The sequence below is a fragment of the Ambystoma mexicanum genome, chromosome 2p (assembly GCF_040938575.1).
Source record: "Ambystoma mexicanum isolate Mex_15411 chromosome 2p, UKY_AmexF1_1, whole genome shotgun sequence".
NCBI lineage: Eukaryota > Metazoa > Chordata > Amphibia > Caudata > Ambystomatidae > Ambystoma > Ambystoma mexicanum.
This window is the reverse complement of record NC_090923.1, coordinates 1,127,039,903-1,127,062,130: the sequence shown is the minus strand read 5'-3', so window position 1 is coordinate 1,127,062,130 and position 22,228 is coordinate 1,127,039,903. Positions and strand designations below refer to the sequence as shown.

The following is a 22,228-nucleotide window of genomic DNA, read 5'->3' as shown; positions in this document are numbered from 1 at the left end:
ACTCCTTGGCTCCTGCCCTTGCTGACTTCTGCAATCACTCCTTCGCCTCTGGAGTCTTCCCATCCCCTCTCAAGCACTCCCTTGTGCACCCCCTTCTTAAGAAACCCTCCTCCGACCCGTCCTGCCCAGCTAACTATCGCCCTATCTCTATCACCCCTTTCCTGGGCAAGCTCCTGGAGAAACTTGCCATCTCCCAACTTAATCTCCATGCTGAATCTGTTGGTAGCCTTCATGACCACCAGTCTGGCTTCAGAGCTGCCAGAAGCACGGAAACTGCTCTCCTGAACATCCGTGAGGACCTGCTCTCGAACCATGACTCTAACATTCCTTGATCTCTCTTCTGCCTTTGATACTGTCAACCATACCATCCTGCTCAACTGTCTCCGTGATAACCTGGGTATCACTGGCCAGGCTCTGGCTTGGCTGACCTCTTTCCTCTCAAATCGACCCTCCCAGGTCCAACTGGGGTCTTTCCTGTCTGACATCTTTTTCTCTAACTGTGGTGTCCCCCAGGGTTCTCACCTCTCTCCCTGGCTGTTCAACCAGTACCTGGCACTTCTCGCCCACCGCATCGCCGCTCTCTGCCCCTACTTTCAGTGCTATGCTGATGATACCCAGCTCATTTTCAGGCTACCCTCGGCCTCCTCTTCTCCTTCCCTCATCTCTGTCTGTCTTTCTGCTATCCAGGAATGGTGTGCCGCCAACGACCTCTGCCTTAATGCCAGTAAGACCGAGATTCTACTCATCGGCACACCCACTCCCTCCTTCCCTGCAGCTCTCTGGCGGGCCTCTCTTGGCCCTCTTCCTGCAAGGCTAAAAACCTCAGGGTCATCTTCGACTCCACTCTCTCCTTCTCGCCTCACATTTCTGACGTTTCTAAGAAGTCACACTACCTGCTGCACCTCCTCAGAGGTATCCTTCCTTTCCTCTCCTTCCCCCAGAAGCTCACTGTCTCCAGAGCCCTGGTTCTCTCGAAGCTGGACTACTGTAACAGCCTCTACATAAATCTGCCTGCCTCTACTCTCCGCCCTCTGCAACTCATCCAGAACAGGACTGCGAGACTTGTCCTTGGCCTCAAGCCCCGGGACTGTATCTCTCCAGGACTGAAATCACTACACTGGCTCCCTGGGGCTGCGAGGATGAAGTTCAAAACCCTCTGCATTGTCCACAAGGCCTTCTGGGGCCTGGGGCCAAAATACCTTCAACTCTCCCTTCCTAAATATCTTCCTTCTCATGCACTTTGCTCATCCGCCTCCAACTCCCTCAGGGTCAGCCGCTTCTCTAAGCAATGAGTTGGTGGGAGATCTCCCTCTGCTGCAGGGGCCTCCCTCTGGAACAGCCTTCCTGTCTCCCTAAAACTTGAGGAGAACCATCTCCGGTTCCGGAAGCGCCTCAAAATCCTCCCCTTTGCTTCTGCTTTCTCTCCCTCTCTCCCCTGCTAAATCACTGAACTTGTACTAAATCAGCAACTGGGCCACTCACCTATCTCGGTCCTTAGCCCAGCCACTCTCCCTTGCACTGGCTTCCCGGCAACCCCTGCACTGCGGGACTGTCTGTATCCCTACAGCCCCTCTTCCCAGCACTTGTCTGCACTTATCTTGCACTTGCCACCAGCTGGCCATTATCATTTATCTTGTTCGTTACTAACCGTGTACTGCACTTTCCCCTCTCCCTTTCCCCCTTGCACTTTTCCCGTCCCCTTAACCTTGCACTTGCGCGATCTGAATGACACCTGGCCTAGTAGGATTGTTGTCTGTCTCCTTTGTCCCCCCCTCCCTGCCTCGTCACGCCTTGAAACTCTTGTGTATAGGCACGTTACAAATGCCATATCATATCATAACCCACTAAACCACACACCCGCCTTCAAGGCAAATTAGAAGAAACAGTTACTTTGGCAAACAAAAGCACGATTCAAACTCTGATAAAAGTAAAGCAAACACTGAAATTAAACTCAAATCCGCAAGGAGATGTGATGACGGATACACACCGGCCCCAAGATCAGGCCCGAAATGCATTATCAATTTCGCAAACTCCTGTACGCACATTGTCGTCAATGCAGATAATACAGGCTCTTGAGCCTGATGCCCATCAAACTATACTCTCCCTCCCCACGCTCTTCCAACCTCTAATTTAAAATTGCCTTTACCTGTAAGTTCTACTGAACTTATACAAACAGAAACGACTATCCAAGACAAGGCTGATAGATCAACATCTAAGATCTTTGCTCTTTGTAAAACAATCATGCCGTACCATAGTACATCCTCATCAACCAGATGAATCAGCTTGTAACCTCATTTTTGGAGATCCTTGCTACACACCAACCCTAGAGAACAAGCAAAAACAGCCAAACAACAATGGCAATCGACTTATTTACCAATTGATACGATCAATAGCGAGAAATACAAACCACTTTCAGTTCGCATCGCGCGTCTTTTGCTCGATATAACCGAGATTGATGCGATTATGTATTCACAAGAGAAAAGAGAAGAAGTTTTTGGAGAAATAGTGAATCATACTCCAATTCCAAAAGTTAATACTTCAACACCAATTGCACCGAAAAGACCTCAAGTACCCACAAGAAATTCATCAAAGTCCACCCAAGAACTAATGGAGAACGATTCCTTTTCTTCACATAAGATCTCTGAAGTATCCAACGACACCCAGGAGCGACCGGAAAGACTTCCAACCACGATGTTGATCTTCAAAACTCGCTAGTAGCTGTACTATCTGTAGCTATGATCCCTTTTCTAAAATTGCAAGAAGCAATGGTGGACTCGACAAAAGACCAAGTTACTCTACTAGCCAGGATCATGACAAAGCAAACTCACCTAGAAAGCTTTATTGGAACCATTCAGGAACGACTAAATTATGAGGCAGAGGCATCGAGATTGTGGCAAAGCCGTCTGGCTGAAGTTGCGAGAATCGATCGTGCTGACAAACAAACCTTGATGGAGACTGTATCTTCTATTACTAAAAAAATGCTGGACGAAAAAAATCAAAAAGCAGTCGCAGGTGTTGCCCCAATCTATCTGGACAACAAAACAAACCCAAACTGTAACTAGTCCTGTCCAAACAGATGTCCTCAAAATAGATCAGTGGACCCAATACGAAATACAACCATTCAACAGTGGTACTTTAGAAACTATTCAAGCAATGCCTAGCTCTAATGCAGAACCGGCAATATGCACCCCGTTTGATATCTTTGATCTGACAAAACAAGGCCTAGTGGGAAAAGAACTTCACCCCAAATCAATTACAAAAAAGAACCCAAAAAAAACCCAGACAGGCTCACAGGCATTCTTAAGGAAAATGCAATCCGTGCTAAAATCTTTGCAAGAGAACACAACCAAGAATGCACTAAAAACAACGGCAAAGCCCAAAAACTCGGTAGCTGCTGTCACCACTACTCCAACTGATAATAGAGTGAACACGCCAAGTAAACGTGAAGTCCAGCCACAGTCTGAACCATTAGATGCATTGTTGGCGGTAATCAATCAAGACACCTCTATTAAAGTGACCTCACCATCCCCAGACATGGAGAGTGGTACTGAAGAGGATCCAAATCATAAGGACTCAAATCAGGAGAACTCCATCTCCTTGGATCCACAAGACGATGCATTTCTTGTCCTCGATGAATGTAAAGAATCATCTCTCGAACAGATATGAGCTCCTCCACTCGAGACTCAACAAACATTTCTTTGGAATACTCAGAGGTGTCAAACGACGAATCATGGCCTCATGCAGAAATAGAAAAAAAACAAGCTATAATGTGACCTTACCCCTCCACCCCCAACCGGATCCACCATTAGTCAGACCAAATTTTCTCAACCCGACAAAAAGATCTTACGCTTTCAGAATATCTCTAGCCCCCATTTCGACAAATATCGACGAGCCTGCAACACTAAATAGAGCTAATGTTCTAAGACTACTACAAGCTATCCCGCAATTAGCTGACAACTCTCGAGACATTGATGCGATTCTCTTCCCTAACAAAGAACGAATGGAAGCAGTACAGATTGATTTTTATTGCGAAGAACTAATGTACCGCGTATTGTCCACTAAGCAGCAATTGGAAATCCCAGGGTTTGAAGCTGAAGAAATTATTGTGTCGAAATTAATGGCTTGGAATAATGTAGCAATAAACTTGCGAGGATCGATTCTTATCATTACAACAAACCAAATATACATAAAGAGGCACAAATTGCACAGACAAATCGTAACAACTTGCCCTCTATGTCCAAGACATAATGGTGGTGAAAACTCTTTGCCATATACAAATGAGGCTGTGAAGAAACGAGGGATATGGTGTGACCAAGATTGGAATTCGGACACCAATTCAAGATCCAATATAAGGCATGAACAACGGCCCCAGAACAAGAAAACCTACCTATAACAACCAACAGGAACTCCTACTCAGGTGAGCTCAGACTCTCTGTGCTCCTGGAATACTAGAGGCCATAAACACCTTCTCACTGAAGGCTCAATTGAGCTTACTGAAATTGATATAATATGCCTACAGGAAACTTGGTTAAAGGGATGGTCTAGTAAATTTTTTTATTTAAAATATAGATAGGCAACATAAAAAAAAAATACTAGCATTCTCTTTTTTAAAACTTCCTATGTAAAATTTTGAGCTATTCAAGCTCAAAATTCGCAAAAGCAAGCACATGGGCGCATCCATTTTGTGAAATGGATGCCCCGCCTGTGCTGGCTTTTGCGGCACTAATGAAGGAAAAGCCAGCTAGCTGTAATAAACAAAAGCTACCGCTGGGTGGCTTCCCCTTCATTAGTGCTGTAGGCAGAGGACGGGGACCGGAGACCAGAGCAGGAAAGCTGCAGCTGAATCTCGGTAAGTGCTATTTATTTATAAGAGAAGAGGTATTCTGTGAAGGTTTTATAACCTTAATAAATCCCGCAATTACTTCACAGCAAGGCCGACCGGCATCAGGCATGTTGATCCTCATAAAAATGACTCCTTCATGGATAATTATATCCAAGAAGAACATTCACCCTTGGGCACAATACATGACCATTCTCATAACGACTCCTAACAAAGATTTAGATCAGTGTGCAAAAAAACACCTGTGTTACCATCTTCAATATATATTGGAACCCGACTGCGATGAACGACAACAAGTTCCTTGATTCCATATACGACGAAATTGATAATATCGCCTCCTCTAATCATGGAGCAGAATTTATAATTGCAGGGGATTTCAACATCCATTTATTCGATAAGGAAGGTCAAAAATTGGTGTCAAACGCATCATCAGCCAGAGCCAAAAAAATGGGTTAAAGAAATATCCATCGTAATATCTCATTAATTGAACCCACTGTGAATAACAAAGGAGTGCCTCTGCCGACATGGTCACGCGAAAATACGACATCTATCATCGACTACATCTTTACATCGGAAGGGATAAGAAACCTAATCACGTCTACTGCTAATGCTCCTCAGTCCACCAGTGATCACCACCAAATAGGAATCACTTGGAACACAGTAAGAACAAAATACCCACGAATAACCTTGCCAGTTCTGGAGATTAATAATGGTCTTAATAAACTCTGTATCAAAACTCATCACATTCCTGGCATATTAACACCATTTAAAGAGTCCCTGCTCCAGGATCAAACAAAACTGAACTACAGTTGGATTCTCGAGAAATATTATCAACCAAGGTACAAGGAAAACAAATTTAAAAATTCACATAGACATCAATTTACCTCAGAAATTACATTGAAGAAAAAATCTCTTCATCTGAGCGCCGGGACCCGATGGATTATCAAATGCTATGCTCAAAGCAAGTCCAAACGAATGGGCAGCCGTCATTCTTCTTCTTCAACTCATCGAAAAAACGAAACAAATCCCTTGCAGTTGGACATTGGCTGTTTTGATCCCTATCTTCAAAGCTGGCGATCGCAAAAACCCTGCAAACTACAGACCCATAGCCCTGCTGGATCCATTGGGGGAATTATTTGCGGGATATCTTGTAAAAAAACAACTGGGCAGAGGCGAATGCGAGGCATGAAAAAAGGCAAACTGGTTTCGTCAAGAAAATCGGAACAAACGTCAATCTCCTGTTATTGAACTTGATCAAACACGAGGCAATAACCAAGAAACATCAAGTATATGCCATCTTTATAGATTTAAAGATGGCTTTTGATTCAGTGAACAGACCAAAGCTTTGGTCCAAGCTTACTGCCTGGGGATGTCCAGCTTCTATTTTGAATCCGATCAAGCAACTCTACTCAAATACTTCTGTCAGAGTCCGACTAACCAACGACGGAATGGTAACCCCTCGCAAACAACCTTCCAATGGTTTGAAACAAGGATGCCCATTGGCAGCCTGTCTTTATAATCTGTACACCCATGAATTTAGCGAAAAAAATCCAAAATTCAGCGGCAAATCCTCTAAAAATTAACGAGTGTATCCAGACACTAATATATGCCGATGATATTATAATTTTGGACAAAACTATCGGGTCTACAAAAATCTCTTAATAAAGCTAAACAATTCATGCTTGAAAATGACTTGGTAATTAACAGCAATAAAACCAAGACAATGAAACTCGCCTCGCGAAAAAACAATAAATCCCAACCTAATCTAAAAATATATCTAGAAAGAAACGAAATCGCCACAACCACATCAATGAAATATTTGGGTGCAATGATTAATTCTTCCGCAAACGAACAACAGTGGAAAAATCATATCGAGGGAAAAACCAGATCCCTGGCCAGACAAGGCTGTTTCTTTCATAGAAAATACGGAACATATTCTATAAAACCTACAATAGCCTTGTATAAACAAAAAGTAATTCCGATCCTGACGTATGCAACCGAGTCTCTGATCAACCAAGAAACTATACACTGGCCCAAGTATGAAGCATTGTTTTGGAGGAAAAAACTCCAGCTCTGCCAAAGTCTTTCCCGATGGCAAGAATCTGTTATGAACTAGCTATTCAATCCATCAAATCAATAGTATTGTGGAAACAAATGAACCTCCTCAGGAAAATAATTTCCAAAGACAAGATTCCATCATTGGAAATCCTGAGAGAAAAAAAAATCACCACTACACATTACAGCACTGACCAAATGGGCTTCTGATATCAAAATGAAAATGCAAGCCGAAGATATCACTGAAGAAATGTTGATCAACAGACCACAATACGCAAAGCGTAAAATACAGACCAATGATTGGATCCAAACCATAGCCGATCAAAATAAATATAAAAGATATTTGAAATGTCAAACAGAAACAAGAGGTCTTCATGAATTGCCTGCTTATTTAAATCTCTTCCCGGATTGTAAAATTCGTGATCTGTTTCTCCGTTTCAGGTTTAACATTTTACCAACTCGAGAATATCATTCGATGATGGGCAAGTCAAATAAAATAAGTCCTGATTGCCGCTTTTGTAAGGACACTAACTGCAAGGAAACTCTATTCCATTTGATTATGATCTGCCCTGCACTGATGGATCAAAAATCTTTGCACAGAGATTACTTAGGGATATCGCATAGGCAACTAACAACTCAAGAAAGATGGGACAATTTGCTAAGAGGTCAAGATAAACGCCTAATTCTGACAATCATTAAATTTTGGTTGGAAATCACTAAGGAAAATTCAAAATGAAGGAACGAATAGCAAATATTGATTGTTACTGAATGCTCTCTTTTTATTTTCAATAGTGTAATACAGAAATGAAAAGTTTGTAAAACCAAACAAAACATTTTAATAAAAAAAAAAAAAAAAAGATGGCCAGTAACAGTGGGGAAAAAGGTCGATCTAGAAAAAAAGACTAGCCTGTACCCAGGTCGAAAAGATACATTTTTTATTGTTTTTTTTTTTTTTTTTAATTGGGCACTTGACGCACAACCCTTCAAAACAATAGGACGCTGATTCCAAAGACTCGGGCCCAGGGATGAAAGCTAGAACCTTCAGTCTTTTTCAAGAGGACTCGTGGTTGCTGCGAGAGAATGTCTTTGTTGGAGCAAAGGGTTTGCCTAAAAGGAAGGAACCCTGGAGACTCTGGCTGAAATAATTAGGGGCTTCACCGGTGAGGCACTGAAAGAGTAAGATGGTGCCTTTAAACCTGATTCTTTGACTGACGGGTAGCGGTCTCCTTCAGGCCTCAGTGACATGGGTGCGACGATCGATATCAGACAGCCCGGATCGCGCCATTCTGAATCACCTGTAAACTTTCAACATTGACCTGAGAGGATCCAATAAGTAGGCTATTGCAGTAGTCTAATTTGGTATTTATGATGGCAGCCGCAATCATAGCCCTATTAGTCTCAGAGGTATGAGCAAATTTGCCATAGTAGATGAATATAATATGCACAGGAGGATTTAAGATGTAGAACAGGTTTTTTGAAGGAAAGGTGGGAGTCAAAATAGACCCCCAATGTTTCTACAGAATCATTGCTAATGTTACCTGCGATGGAGAAGCCATTATAAGATGAGTCGAGATGGTGTAGCTTAGTTAAGAGTGCCTAGGATGAGCAGTTCTGTTTTCTTGTTGTTCAGAGCCAGGGAATTGGTGCCCATCCAGGATTGAATTGCATCGAAAACTTAATTTACCGTTTCTAGGTCTTTGCTATATAGGGCCGATAGTTCAATCACAATCTGGGTGTCATCTGCAAAGCTCGCAAATTGTACACCCAGAGAGGATAGCAGGTCACACACTGGTTTAATATAGACATTGAAAAGTAGCAGTGACAAGCAAGAGCCCTGCGGGATGCCACATACCAAGGACGCTTTTTGAGATTGTGCATTGTCCCTAGTCACATAGGTGGTTCGTGGGCCAAGGAACGATCTGAACCAGCTTGCTGCAGAATTGGAACAGCCACCGACCTTGACCAGTCTATCAGCCAGAAGAGCATGATCCACTAGATAAAGGCAGCCGACGTGTCAAGAAGTAGTAACAAGGCCTGTCCACCTTTGTCAATTATCGTTGAAATGTTAGATTTAAGGTCCAAGAGCGGTTTCAGTGCCGTGATTCACACGGAACCTAGACTCACCAATAGCAAGAATGTTGTTTTGATCCATAATATTAGTTAAAAGCCAGTGTGTCCAGAATGTTTAATAAAAAAATAAAAGAACATTAGTGATGAATTTTCCAGATCACTGGCATCTAAATTCTACTTTTTTAAATAAAGGTGAGATACAAGCTTCATTGATACTATCAGGAACTGATGCTTCAGAGAAAGACTGGTTAACAAAAGTAGTTACCCACGGCACTAGAGAACTCAAATGCTTGTAATAGCAGGACAGGGAAGTTATCCACTTGTTCGATGTCGGTTTCAACTTAAGTATATTTTGAACTTCTCCTTCAGATACCTCATGAAAGGAGAAACAGGGAGACGTTGAGGCATATGGCACGGAGACTGGAGAGATTAATTTACCACATGATTGAAGTAAATTGAGTTGATCTGCTATATACATTGTTGGTGCAGTTTGATTTTCTGAGTAAAGCAGTCATGGATATGCTGGCACCATTCATTGTCTGCCTCAGTGAGGGCATCAGCAGGGCTACCCTTTAATTCTTGTAGGACTTTGGACAGTTCCCTGCGCTTGGATTTGGCTGTCTCAATCCTAGCATTGTGTTTTGGTTCCTTAGCTGTCAACAGAATATTCTTGAAGCTGTTCACAGTGGCGTTGTAAGCATTGAAAGAAGCCTCAATTGGATGTTTGCGCCAATAGCGTTCTGCACTCCTTTTTGCTGTTCTAGCAGTGAGCACCACTGAGGAAAATATAACTTAAAGGAGGTTGGCTTTCTTTTTGGATAGACTGTTTGAGGGGGGCTAGGAATTCATACATCTAATTGATTGCCCTCCTGAAGATTGATGTAAAGTCCTCCAGAGACATGTTGTCCAGGGAGGGAAATAACGGAAGGGAGGTCGAGGCAAAAACCTCATGAGTAATACCCTTAGATCACTAATAAAGACAATTTGTTTAATGTGCAAGGGAGATTTTACAGTCGCAAAAGGAACTGGAATTTCAAAAACAAGAAAGATGATCCGATCAAGGACAAGTCTGGGCCTTGACATATGAAACCTCCATATTTAAGGACACAATCCAATCTAGGATATTGCCACCAACATGAGTTGCTTCTATAGTATGTTATTTAAAGCCAAGATTTGCTAAGGCACGTAGAAGGGACACGGCATCTCGACACAAAGGATCATTTGACCATAGGTTGAAATCACCCAAAACCAGTAGGGGCGAATGTGGTTTAGCTATAAAGCCGAGAAAAGCCACAATTTGTTCCTCAAACAAAGGTGTGACTTCAGGTGGCCTATATAGAAGCAAAATACTGAGAGTGGTCACAGGATTATTTTTTAACTTGACTAACATGTACTCGCAATGATCAAAGTGGGGTTTGTCAGATATGTAATAGAAGGTTTTTTTTTAGAAAACAAGTGAACTCCACCTCCCCTTCCTGTGTTCCGGTCAACATGCAGGCTAACATGTCTCGGGAGGATAACTCAGGAGCAATGTGCTGGCCTTGGATACAAGTCGACACGGAGCAACACAGGTTCGATCTGTATAAAAGTGTATGGTATCACTTATGCAGGTCATGTCCTTATTTTGATTTTGTGTGGCGCATACAATTTCCACACCCAGATCAAGAGGGAGAGGGCATGGGGCGACATTTCTTTCTGTTCAGCTGTTTCATCGAGCATCGAGTGAACAGACAAGACAGGTTGAGGAGCAAGATTGTCAGCCATAGTGGCAAGTCTTACAAGTCGGTTCCTTTGAATGGCGGATAGGTTACACCATGTGGACATGGCGTTTACAGGCATGGAGCCTGATCTTAGAACACAGCGTGTAAAGGCAAAGCCGTGAACGGAGGCTTGATCAGCACTAACTGGCACAAACCGGCTTAGACGCACCAGCGCTAACACGCCTTACTACGTCTATTAGAGAGCAGAAGAACTACACAGATTCTGGGTAGTGTCGTTCTGAGCTCTAAGAAGTGTGGGTCGTGGGCGAATGAAAGAATAAACAATTTAAAAAGAGAGCATGTGCCAAGATCAAGGTAGACTTAATAGGATCTAATGCAAACAGGTAAAGATACACACAACTACTACATTAAGGAATAACATTTCATAAACTGAGGTTCATAAATTCGCTAATTTCAGATAATGAAATCACGGCAAGGATAAAAGCATATACAGATAGAGTAATTTAGTTTTACTTATATAAAGATGGGCATCCCTGCTTCCTTATGGATTCACATTGTAAGACAACCTTAGGGAACAAAGGAATTCCCTTGTGTTATGTGTGCTATGAAATGCTCCTTGCTCACATGGGATCAAAAAGCTCAGCAGACAAAAGAGATAGACCTGAACCAGCCTGAAACACTCAAATATTTTTGCTCAAAACTACAGCAACAGACTTGTAGAAGATTACCATGCAAAGTCTGCAAGCAACAGAGCGTGCAACTGGACACACAAACAACATCAGTCATCCACAGTTGAGCCCAGATTTCAGGATGTGTCCCCTCATCAAGCCCTCAGACTGGGTCCTTTAAGAATTTGACCTGCCCGCTTAGGTCATAACTACCCAAGCATCTAACAACTGGTACTGTCTGACTAATTACCAGTAATCTTCACATACCAAGTCCTACGTGTCACCATACTTCATTTTGAAGGTATCTGCATTCAACCAGGAGTTCATTTCTAATGCTGTTCCAATTTAAATCCTCCATTACCCAATATCCTTTGCGCCCATCCGGGGTGTAAGAATACTGCGACGATTCATTACTTGTCATCACTTCGATCTTAGGGGAGCCCTCTTCCATGAGGCCAGGGAGGTGAGGCCACTACCCGATAGTCCTCCTAGGGGTGGTATAATGCAGGAGGGTCGTATGGGAGGGACGCCACCCCCCTCACACCCATGAACAATTAAGAGAAATACCAAGAAGGAACTGCAGCAGTATAGACATCTGCTGAGGCGTGGTTTCTCTTTCACCATAAAAGTCAGAGAAGGGCTGCCTATCGTAGAAACACAGCAAACCAGTACGAGAGACCGTGAAGCCCAGGGAGTACAAAGGAGGCACATGTCTAGGACAGAGCCAAGAGCAGTCTGTTTCTGGAGTCAAAAGGACAATGGGACTCCTTTGCCCAACGGCATCCAGCCAGTAATAAGAGGCTGGCATAAGGTGATGCAAACGCAAGAGGCAGCATCCATACAGTTTGTCCAAGGGTCTGGCAGGAGATCCATGAGGCGAAGACACTGAGAAGCCTGCACAGCACACTAAGTCGGAGACAGATCCCAGGATGAACCAGCCACGCATCCCAGGAAAAGGCAAGGTAACGGAGAGGCGCGGGAAGCGGTAGATGCTGAAAGGTACAAGAGACAAAAACCCTGTATGGATATAACAAGCAGGACTATCCCCCTCGTGCACCCATCCTCAACAGGACCTTTCTGAACTGAAACTCTCTGACCATCATTAAGCACACACACACACACACACACACACACACACACACTTCCAGCAGGTACGACATCAACACCTGGGTCACACATTCGTCAAGTCAGACTCCTATACTTCTACCCAGAACACATGGCTACTCACAGGTCCACATGCGAACACCCAAACATAAAGAGCAACCTGCAAACAGAGATAGGCACTGGTACCCTCAGATACACTCGCCATTCGTATCATCCCATAACTCTACCACCTAAAGGGCAGAGGAAGGGAACAACCACAACAATAAGATTACAAACATCAACACATCTGCATCTACCAAGAATTGATGAGTATGCATGCAGGCTCTAGGATGAGCAAAGGACCAAAATAAGACACCTGCAACAGCTAATGAAGATAAAGAATCAAACAGGGTCAGGATGTCAGGAATGGCACCGGGTACCCAAGTAGGGTTTGGGTGGCTGTGCTGAGGTAAGGTAGCAGATAAGCACACACAGCAGGAAGTTCAACAAGAAAGAAGAGTAGGAAACAGTAGCTGTGAGCCAAAAGGGGCAAAAGATAAAAAGGTACAAACAAACTGGATTCCCTCTTGGGGTGTATGCTTAAATGGGGAAGAGTGTTCCACAAACCTTAGGAAACTCCTGCCTTCTGCACAGATTGCTATAACAGAGGCCCATGCTGTATGCTCATGGCTGGGAACAACAGCAGTGGGTGTCTAACACTGAAAACGCGACAAAGGAAGGGGCAGAGGTTGCCTGCCGGAAACCAACAGGCAAGCTCTGTACAAAGGGATTACATAAGACACATGAGAAGACAAGAACAGAAATATCCAGCGAAAAGGAAGTCAATGAGCAATCTAACAGAAGGAAATGAAGGAAAGGCAGTTAGACTGAAATAGATAACCTAAGGTGGAGTACAGAGGACTCAAGGAAGAGAACAAGGAGCAGCAGTCAGGAAAACAGAAGGCTGCAAAGTAGGAAGCAGGTCTGCAGTCAAGAGTGGCTCTAGGTGCAGGCAAACTGTATTGGACTGCGGAGGACTGTAGTAGGCTGAAAGGCAGGGAGTCCAGAAGAACAGGACAGAGAGAGATTAGTAGTAGGTGACAGACAGAGAGCCCAAAAGAATAGGGCCGCTAGGTAGGGAGCCCAGAGGAGCAGGGCTGTAGGCAGCGAAGAGGTGCAGGCTGCAAGGTAGGGAGCCCAGGGAACAAGGGCTTGGAGACAGCAGAAGGTTGCAAGCTGCACAGTAGGGAGCCCAGAGGACAAGGATGGTAGGCAGCCGGGGTGAGGCAGGCTGCAGGGCAGGGAGCCCAGAGGACAAGGATTGTAGGCAGCCGGAGTGAGGCAGGCTGCAAGGCGGGCTGCAGAGGACTAGGACTGTAGGCAGCCGGAGTGAGGTAGGCTGCAGGGAAGGGAGCCCAGAGGACAAGGACTGTAGGCAGCCGGAGTGAGGCAGGCTGCAGGGCAAGGAGCCCAGAGGAGCAGGGCAGCAAGGAGTGAGCCCAGAGGAGCAGGGCCGCTGACTATAGAGGGCTGCAGAGGACTGTAATAGGCTGCAAGGCAGGAAGCCCAGAGAAGAAGGGCTGTAGGTAGAAGGCAGCAGAGCGTGATCGGCTGCAAGGCAGGGAGCCCGGAAGGGCACTGGAACAAAATAGGATAATGCAGCAACAGGAACAGCATACAAAGTAAAGGGTCAAGGCGAGCAGGGAGAACTCAAGATGCAAGACACTGTGCTCCTGCAGGAAGCTGCTTATATACAGCCCTGCCCTGTTCTTATGCAGGCTAATTGACAGCACCTGTAGCAGCACACCTGAAGACAATCTGCCTCCTCCCTCTATGGTCCTGAGCAGGTGGAAGCAGCACTGGCCGCTAGGGCTTCTGGGGATTGTGGTCCCAATAACGATGAATGAGAATAGCCAGGAATTGAGGACTGCAGCCAGGTGCATTATGGTAAATGTAGTTAATTGAATAAAATAAGAAAGAACCAAAGTTGAGCAAATGGAAATAAAAGACCAAGGCGTGAAAAGGAGTTGTTCAAGGAGTATTAGGAGGATAAGTGAGTACCAAGTAGTCCATGATGGTTGCCAATGCGTGCGCCAGCGGCGCGGGCATGAAACAGGAGGACACAGCCTAAAGTGACAGCTGCCAGCACAAAGTTGAAAAGGCAATAGTAAGGGGTCCAGACTAGGTGACTGGGCTCTGACACAAAAACAAAACGGGACATCCGCTATAACCAACCAGGGCAGCAAAAGGGGAAGCAGGGTCAGAGTGGACAAGATGGCAAGAGGGCCAGTTAGAGCAACGACGGCAAAAAAAAAAAAAATGAGCTAAACCACAAGGACCAAGACAGGCCCAAGACAGGAACCAGAATAGGGTCCTCTACTACTGCACATCAATGCTCCTGTTCCCACACCGGGCTATGTCCCTGGGAGCCACACTAAGGGTGGGCTAATAAAGGAGGACATAATTGAAAGCGCAAGGCTCAAGTACCTCTGGCACGAAAGAACAGTATACTGAACCTGTGGGGGGGAAGAGGGGGAGGCTAGAACTGTAAATAGTCCAGCAAGTATTAAAATTGTGTAATGTTCAGAGACACCAATGGCTAGCGGGCCTGTCAACTAGCACAACAGTGCACACGCAACACAAGGTGCACTGCATTGGTTCCACAAATGAGGTACTCTAGGCATTCGAAATCACTGCTGCCAAGGGACACCAGCAAACACACAGTTTCAACAAGACCAGACTTTCCCACTCCATCTTTCGGGAGGAGATAAAGGGCAGTGGGTATGCCAGGGGAAATGTGCACTAGATCACAGTGAGTGAATACTTATGTTAAAAGGTATTTGTACTGCGCACCGTCACCAACGAAGTTAGTCCCCAAGTGCTCTGGCAGATCTGCAAGCGAGAAGGCAGGGGGGGTTAGTAGGGTGAAGAGGGAGTAGGTAGTGAGAGGAGTGGTGTTCTGTTAGCAGCTTCATCTCGGTATACACCGTGAGCTGAGCTTTGGTGCAAGTATCAGAGTGATGTCAACCTTTGTGTGCTGTTGGTGCGGCTTATGTATTGTTGCAGTGCGGTGAAGTGGATGCGGCTTGCAGTGCGAGAGGTGGTTGTATGAGTTTTTTTAATGATTTAAGAATGCAGAAAATTTGAGCTTTTTTGTTAGTGGGATATACGTTTTGCAGCTAATCTTCAAAGTATGGCTGAATGCCTAGATTTCAGGAGTCCTGCGTGGTGTGACAACATCTCGATTTACGAGTCCTGTAAAGTGAAGCGAGAGGGCCACGCCCAGCAGACTAATCGAGCACAGTACCGTACCCAGCTGGATCTGAGAAACAATCAAATGATATCAGTCTAATCCTAAAACACAGCTAGATTTGAGAGTCAAACATGGTGGGCAGGGGGGGGGGGGTTATTGAGGTTTTAGCATGCCACACTCACTGTTGCACTGTTGTATTCTAATGAACTATGTATGGTGTAGTATTCTAATGAACTATGTGCAGTGAGGTTGGGGTGTCTATTCTCCTCAATTGGGTGTCAGAGCAGGCGATGTGGTGTCCTCTTTCCTTATTAGCCAAGTGAATTTGTCTGCTGGAACTTAGGGTGTGGTCCCCGCTGGGATGCTGAGGGTAAGTTGTTTAAGTGCTTCGGCTTGGCCTGTATGTGTGTTCAGTTTCAAGTGTCCTCCTTATACAGAAATTCACTCAGGAACCAAAATATATGAACACGAACACCACCTGGAATGTCAGTGAAGACCACAAACCCTTCTAATCAAACAAGGACCAGAAAGTCTACAACTGAAGGGGGAGGATAGGTTAGCACATAAACCTCTTGATTGACAAGGAACAAGGACTAGTCAGTGCTTTAAGTGGGCCGGGTTCGAGACCCAGCACCTTCAAAATGTTTTGTTATAAAATATTTAATATATGTTCATTCTTTATAAAAAAAAGTGTCAGTATAAAGACATGTAACCCATTCAGATATTATTTTAAGAGCTGCACTGTGTTGCAAAATGCACTTAGCTATGTAGGCCAGTGAATGTTTACATGTTTGTCTTTAGGCCATCAAGTCTTAGACCACGCCCATCATGCAGCCAAACCCCCAAATGAGGGCCCCTTCACTTTCTCACCAAAACACTGAGAATAGTGCTTAACGGATAGTGAGGAAAACCTAGGCTTTCACAAATCCCCACGTTCATCATTCAGCCAGGGAAACGGAGGGAAAAGAAATTATGTGGGATGCCACAGGCAACATGAGGGACATCTGCAGGGCCAAAAGGGACCACACACCCCTCATTTTGGGACTTAAGCCTGGGGGTCCTGCCTGCCTCCAGAAGATAGGGGTATGGCGCCAACAGAGTGCCCCTCACTGCCAAGGCTCCTGTGTTTCCCCCACATTGTATAACATATTCACAAAGCCATTGTTCGATGACCTAGACCATCTGGGTGTCACCTACACTAACTATGCAGATGACAACCAGATCCTCATACCCCTATTGGGCGAGTATGATTAGGACCTGGCTTTGGTGAATAAAACCTACCTCATCATACAGGCATGGATGGCCTCACCGGCCTTTGCCTGAATGATGACAAGACCGAGCTGCTTATACTTGGTTCCATACCTAACCTTAAACTAGGCCAGAACTATACCACCTTCAACATTGATGGTAACTCTAGGAAATACAAACTGCAAAATAACGCCCCAAGAGCCGCCCTTGGTATACCCAGGAGAGAACACATTGCTCATCTGAGGAGACAGATCAAATGGCTTAATACCAAGGACAAAACCATGCGCAAACCCTTATCCCTATTGCACATATGCCTCAACCATGTAGCCCCTGCTTACCTCTCCGAAAGAATCCCTAAACAATCCTCTACCCGCCCTACTAGAACCATCAACTCAGCACACCTAGCTGTGCCCAGATTCAAGCTAAAAAAGGCAGGAGGAACCAGCTTCCACGTTATGGCAGCACAGGCCAGGAATACGCTACCACCCCTCATTGAGAGCAGACCAACCCTTCCATTTGTTCAGGAGCGACATTATAAATTGGCTCATCACCAATGACACCCATGGTCAGCGCTAGTTATGCACATATCAGAACCTACCATTTCTGACTCAAACCTGCCTCCTAGGCCGACGAAGTTCTACCTCACACTGCAAATATGTATATATATTCTTGTATGCATGTTCTTTATTGCACTTTGCTCTGTTTCCACTGATTGTATTGTCATCACACCATTCAATGTAACTGCTGTAACTAAGCTGAAAGTATTCCTGTAATTTCACCATGCAAAGGCGCCCAGATACCCTTGGGTCGGGTGCGCCATACAAATAAATAAACCAACAATAGCACCGGTTATGCGCCGAGCAGGGTAACGGGGAAGTTTGCCACCTTCAGTGTTACATATGTGGCAACGGGCCCAGCTCTTTGCCACTGCTCCAGTCTTCCAGCACCTTCAGGTTGTCACTCCACACCATCGGCACCTGGGGTTCAGAGCGGCACAGAACTCAGAGGTCCACACCACCACACCAATGAGGCACCCACCATCCTCACAGTGGGCTTTAATCAGAAATCAATGCTTTCTCAGAAGTGGGGGGAGGGGCAGTGGGTCACACTCCTGTGCCAGGGATCTGCAGTTAACTCTATGCACCAGGCAGGACACATGTGGTAGGTGGCATCATTGCTTTCTTTAGTTGCTTTGGGTAGCCAATTACAGGTCCGGGCGGTTCCTAGTGATAGCATCGAATGCAAAAGCCTCGAAGAAAAATGCAGTGAAAAAATTCATTTTTTTTGCATTTCTTTTTTTAATGGGCCTCCCCCCCAACCCCTGTTTTTTTACCCCTTAAAACCCATTTTAATTTAAAAAAAAAAAAACCTTTACCTACAAAAATAATGCTTTTTTTTAGGCTTTTGCATTCAATGCTTTGTTTTAGATGCAATGACCGGATACCGGTCCGGGCCACATACGTAGCTACATAAGAGTGGACCCACGGATGCATCACTTCACCAGCAGTACCTTTCTGAACTACCCCACTCAGCACGCATGCATCATTCATCCGGCACCCCATTCACATATTCACGATGCCCGACACCCACAGAGAAGCCTTCAAAGGTAAATACTGGGACAAGAAAGACGGACATGGTGGTAAGGTCCATCGTCTGGCTCTTGTCATATTTGCAAAGCTCCAAATAATGTTTCTTTTAAACGCGTAGGATACACTGTCAAGTATGCGCGAGGATACCAAGTGGCGGTTTAGGTAGCAACATTTTAAAAATGTGCCCTTACAAAGTGAATGCCTTTTTCCAGTTGTTCCTCCAAACCCTCCTCAAAAAACCTTCTGCTGATCCTACCTGTCCAGCAAACTATCACCCAACCTCTATCACTCCTTTCCAGGGCATACTCCTTGAAAATCTAGCCTTCTTCCAGCTTACTCTCCGCACTGAATTTGTTGGTTGTCTAGATGACCATCAATATGGCTTCAGAGCAGCCTGAGGCATGAAAACTGCCCTCCTGAACACCTGTGAAGATCTGCTTGCTAATCTTGACTCCAGCCATCCTTCTGTCCTCATCCTCCTTCGCCTTTCCTCTGCTTTTAACACAGTCAACCACTCTATCCTGATCAAGAGACTAAGAGAACCTGGGCATCACAGATCAGGCCCTCGAGTGGTTGACCTTAATCCTGGACCAACCCTTGCAGGTCCAACTTGGGTCCTTTCCACCACCTCTCTCTACAGTTGGGGTGTTCCCCAAAGCTCTAACCTCTCACCCTGGCTCTTCAATGTCTACTTGGCAACCGTGTCCCACCTGATCTCTACCTTCTTCTCTAACTTTCAGTTTTATGCGGATGACACTCCGCTCTCCTTCAGGCTCCCCTCAGCTGCCTCTCTAGCTCATTACGGACTATCCGCAATGCAGGATTGGTGCGCCTCCAACGACCTCTGCCTTAATGCCAGTAAGACAGACATCCTTCTCATTGGGACCCTTGCTCCCGCTTTCCGTCTTTGACTCTGGCCGCCCTCCTTGGGTCCTCTTCTTTGCCTTCCTGTGGGACAAAAAACTTGGTGCCATCATTTTCTACTCCACCGTCCTTCTCGCTGCAAATCACAGACCTTGCCAAGCAGACTCACTACCAGCTGCACCTCCTCAGAGGTATTCTTTTTTTCTCACTTTTCGCCCAGAAGCTCACCGTCTCTCGAGCCCTAGTTCTCTCTAGACTGGACTACTGCAACAGCCTCTTTCTCAATCTTCCTTCCTCTACTCTCCGCCCCCCTCTGCAACTAATCCAGAAGAAGACTGCAAGATTTATCCTTGCCCTCAAGCCGAGGGACTGTATCCAGCCCTGAAATCTCTCCACTGGCTTCGGGTGGCTGCAAGGATCAAGACCTTCTGCATTGTCCTCAAGGCTTTCTGGGCCCGGGCCTGCACTACATACAATTCTATCTTTCAAAATACCTTCCTTCCTTCTCTAGCCCTTAACTCAGCTACCTCCAACTCTCTGAGGGTCAGAAGGTTCTCCACAGCAGAGAGTGGGTGGTAGATCTCTCTCCTCTGCAGGTGCCTCCCTCTGGAATGGCCTCCCAGCCCTTCTCACACTTGAGCCGGACAGCTGAAGTTCTAGAAGCAGCTCAAGAATGTCCTTTCTCCTCTGCTTTCTCTTTCCCGATTCTGCAGACCAACTGTCTGCAGTGCTGACTGGTTGCTTGGCTACCCTCATAGTCTCAATGGGTACCAGGCTCCTCAATGATCAGTCTCCCTTGCACTGCCTCTGGGCTTATCGCAGTTAGGGGGTGCAACTGTAACCTCTATAGTCCGCTGACTCATTGCACTTACCCAGAGCCAAGCTGCACTTACTTAGAGCATTGCTGCCCTGAGTGCACTTCCTCCATCTCCCTGACACTTGTCCCTGACACTTCCCCCTCGCTTCCCCCTGCATTTGGTGTTGTCACACTTGAACGATCTGAGTGACACAAGGCCTAGTAAGATCGTCTGTCTTGTCCTCCATCCGTCTTCCCTCCAGTGTTTTGGCACGCCTAGAAACACTTATGTACATATCATAACTGCTTTTTCTCCAACAGGCACTAAAAAGTAAAAGGGAATGGCTCGTTTGAAAGTAACACGCACGTTTACTCCCCGATTTGATCGAGTTTCCACTAGTTGATGGTAGTGAGACCTTAGGTTAATTTAACCTTACCATTCACTTAGTAAAAAGTAAACAAAAACACCATGCCTTGGGGCCGTGTAAGTCAGCGAAGCGTGTATTTTTCAGTTGTATTCTCGTACTTGTAGTATGACCGTTCTCGCTATTCCAGTTGTATTCTGGTACTTGCAGTATGACCGTCCTCGTTATACCAACCGAAAGGTCTACAAATCACAGAATGCAAAGAAAACACGCACACTCGGGTCTGCCTTCTACAAGGTTATACGCGGAGAGTGAGGCCGGGGTGCTTCGGGTTACCCTGCGACTCCACCAAAGACTCTCGCTTCTACATTCATCCACGCACCCTCAAACACTCACCCGCGTCTTTCTCCCGGCGACACACTCACAGCATGCCAAGCAGTCTAAATGCGCTAAACCTCTCTGTAGGCAGCATCCTGCATCACGTGCTTTCCTTCCGTTAACTGATTGGCTGAGTTTGTCGGCCCTGCACAATAGGAAAATGTTCCACCAATTAGAGCGGAGTAAGAACGAGGACAACCCGGAAGTTGAGTTACCATGAAATATTTTAATAGGGACCACGTGACTTCCTAAAGCCTAATTTGGCTCAAGGATAACAGGGTAGACTAGGAACTGGGTGAGAGTTAAGGATATGCGGGGGAGGATGTGGGCGTGATACTATTGCTTGAGAGAACGTTGCAATAAGAGGGCGGCGGTGTACAATATGCTGTACTTTATTTTCTTGTCAATCAGACCTAAAGGAGCAAAGTAATTGCGTGCACACACAAATTATAATTGTGTGAATTCCGTGATGTTTTTGGAGTGTCGGATAATGGAATGGGGAGCGACGTATGATGACTTGGGATAGGGAAAGGGAGGAGGGCGGTTTAAGGTATATGTGGGGAGTCGGGACAATTTAAAGATTAAGCTGGCGCATTGTGAGAGAAAATAAACGGGAGCACACCGTCAACGGGCGAAGGTTGAGGGGTGAAGGGTGTGGATGGGTGTCTTCTTTCGCCTTTCTAGTAGGAAAGGGAATACGAGGAAGATGCTTCGACGGTAGAGCAGTGAGGGACGCAGGAGGCATAAGGTTGGGACGTTGGTGGGAAGCTAGGGAAAGCATGAAGAGAAAGCGGTGTGCTTTTGGGTGATGGGTGGGATATTGCTGTAAGATACCACTCAGTATGAAGGTAGACGTGGAAGCCAGGCGGGGATGTAAAGAGAAGAAGAATGGCGGTAAAGGAGGGGTATGAGAGCGAGGGAATGGCCATGGGATGGAGATCGAAAAGGGAGGAATGATACGTTATAAACTGTCGAGGGGGCAAAGACGAAGCTTGCAACAGGAGGCGTGGGGGTGAAGGCGGAGTGAGAGAGAGTATTCAGGGTGGAAGAGGGGTTGGGCGTCTCCATCCCTGCTCCTTGTACATCTCTTCACTGCGGCTAAGGCTGGATTGTACCATGCACGGCTCGGGGGGCGAGGGGGTTACTGCAGAGAAATAGACGCACCCTTCCCTTTTCTTTCCCAGCACTGTGCCCTATAAAACACGGTGGCGTCTAGGCAGTCGTACAATGGCGCGATAGTTGGTTTGTATGGATAGTGGGGGTGGTTTACGTTCTCCGTGCGCTGGGGGCGAGTTACC

General features: G+C 45.7%; 1 protein-coding gene across 2 annotated transcripts in view; it reads right to left on the bottom strand.

Annotated features, from left to right (window-relative positions):
- BSCL2 (BSCL2 lipid droplet biogenesis associated, seipin) overlaps window positions 1-21,091 on the bottom strand; it is a 244,555-nt gene extending 223,464 nt beyond the window's left edge. The window contains exon 1 of one of the 2 annotated variants that reach the window (XM_069645174.1): window positions 20,949-21,091. The gene's annotated coding sequence lies outside the window, so the exon portion shown is untranslated. The remainder of the gene's footprint in view (window positions 1-20,948) is intronic. The other variant, XM_069645176.1, reaches the window with a different exon arrangement.
- Window positions 21,092-22,228: the final 1,137 nt, after the last annotated feature.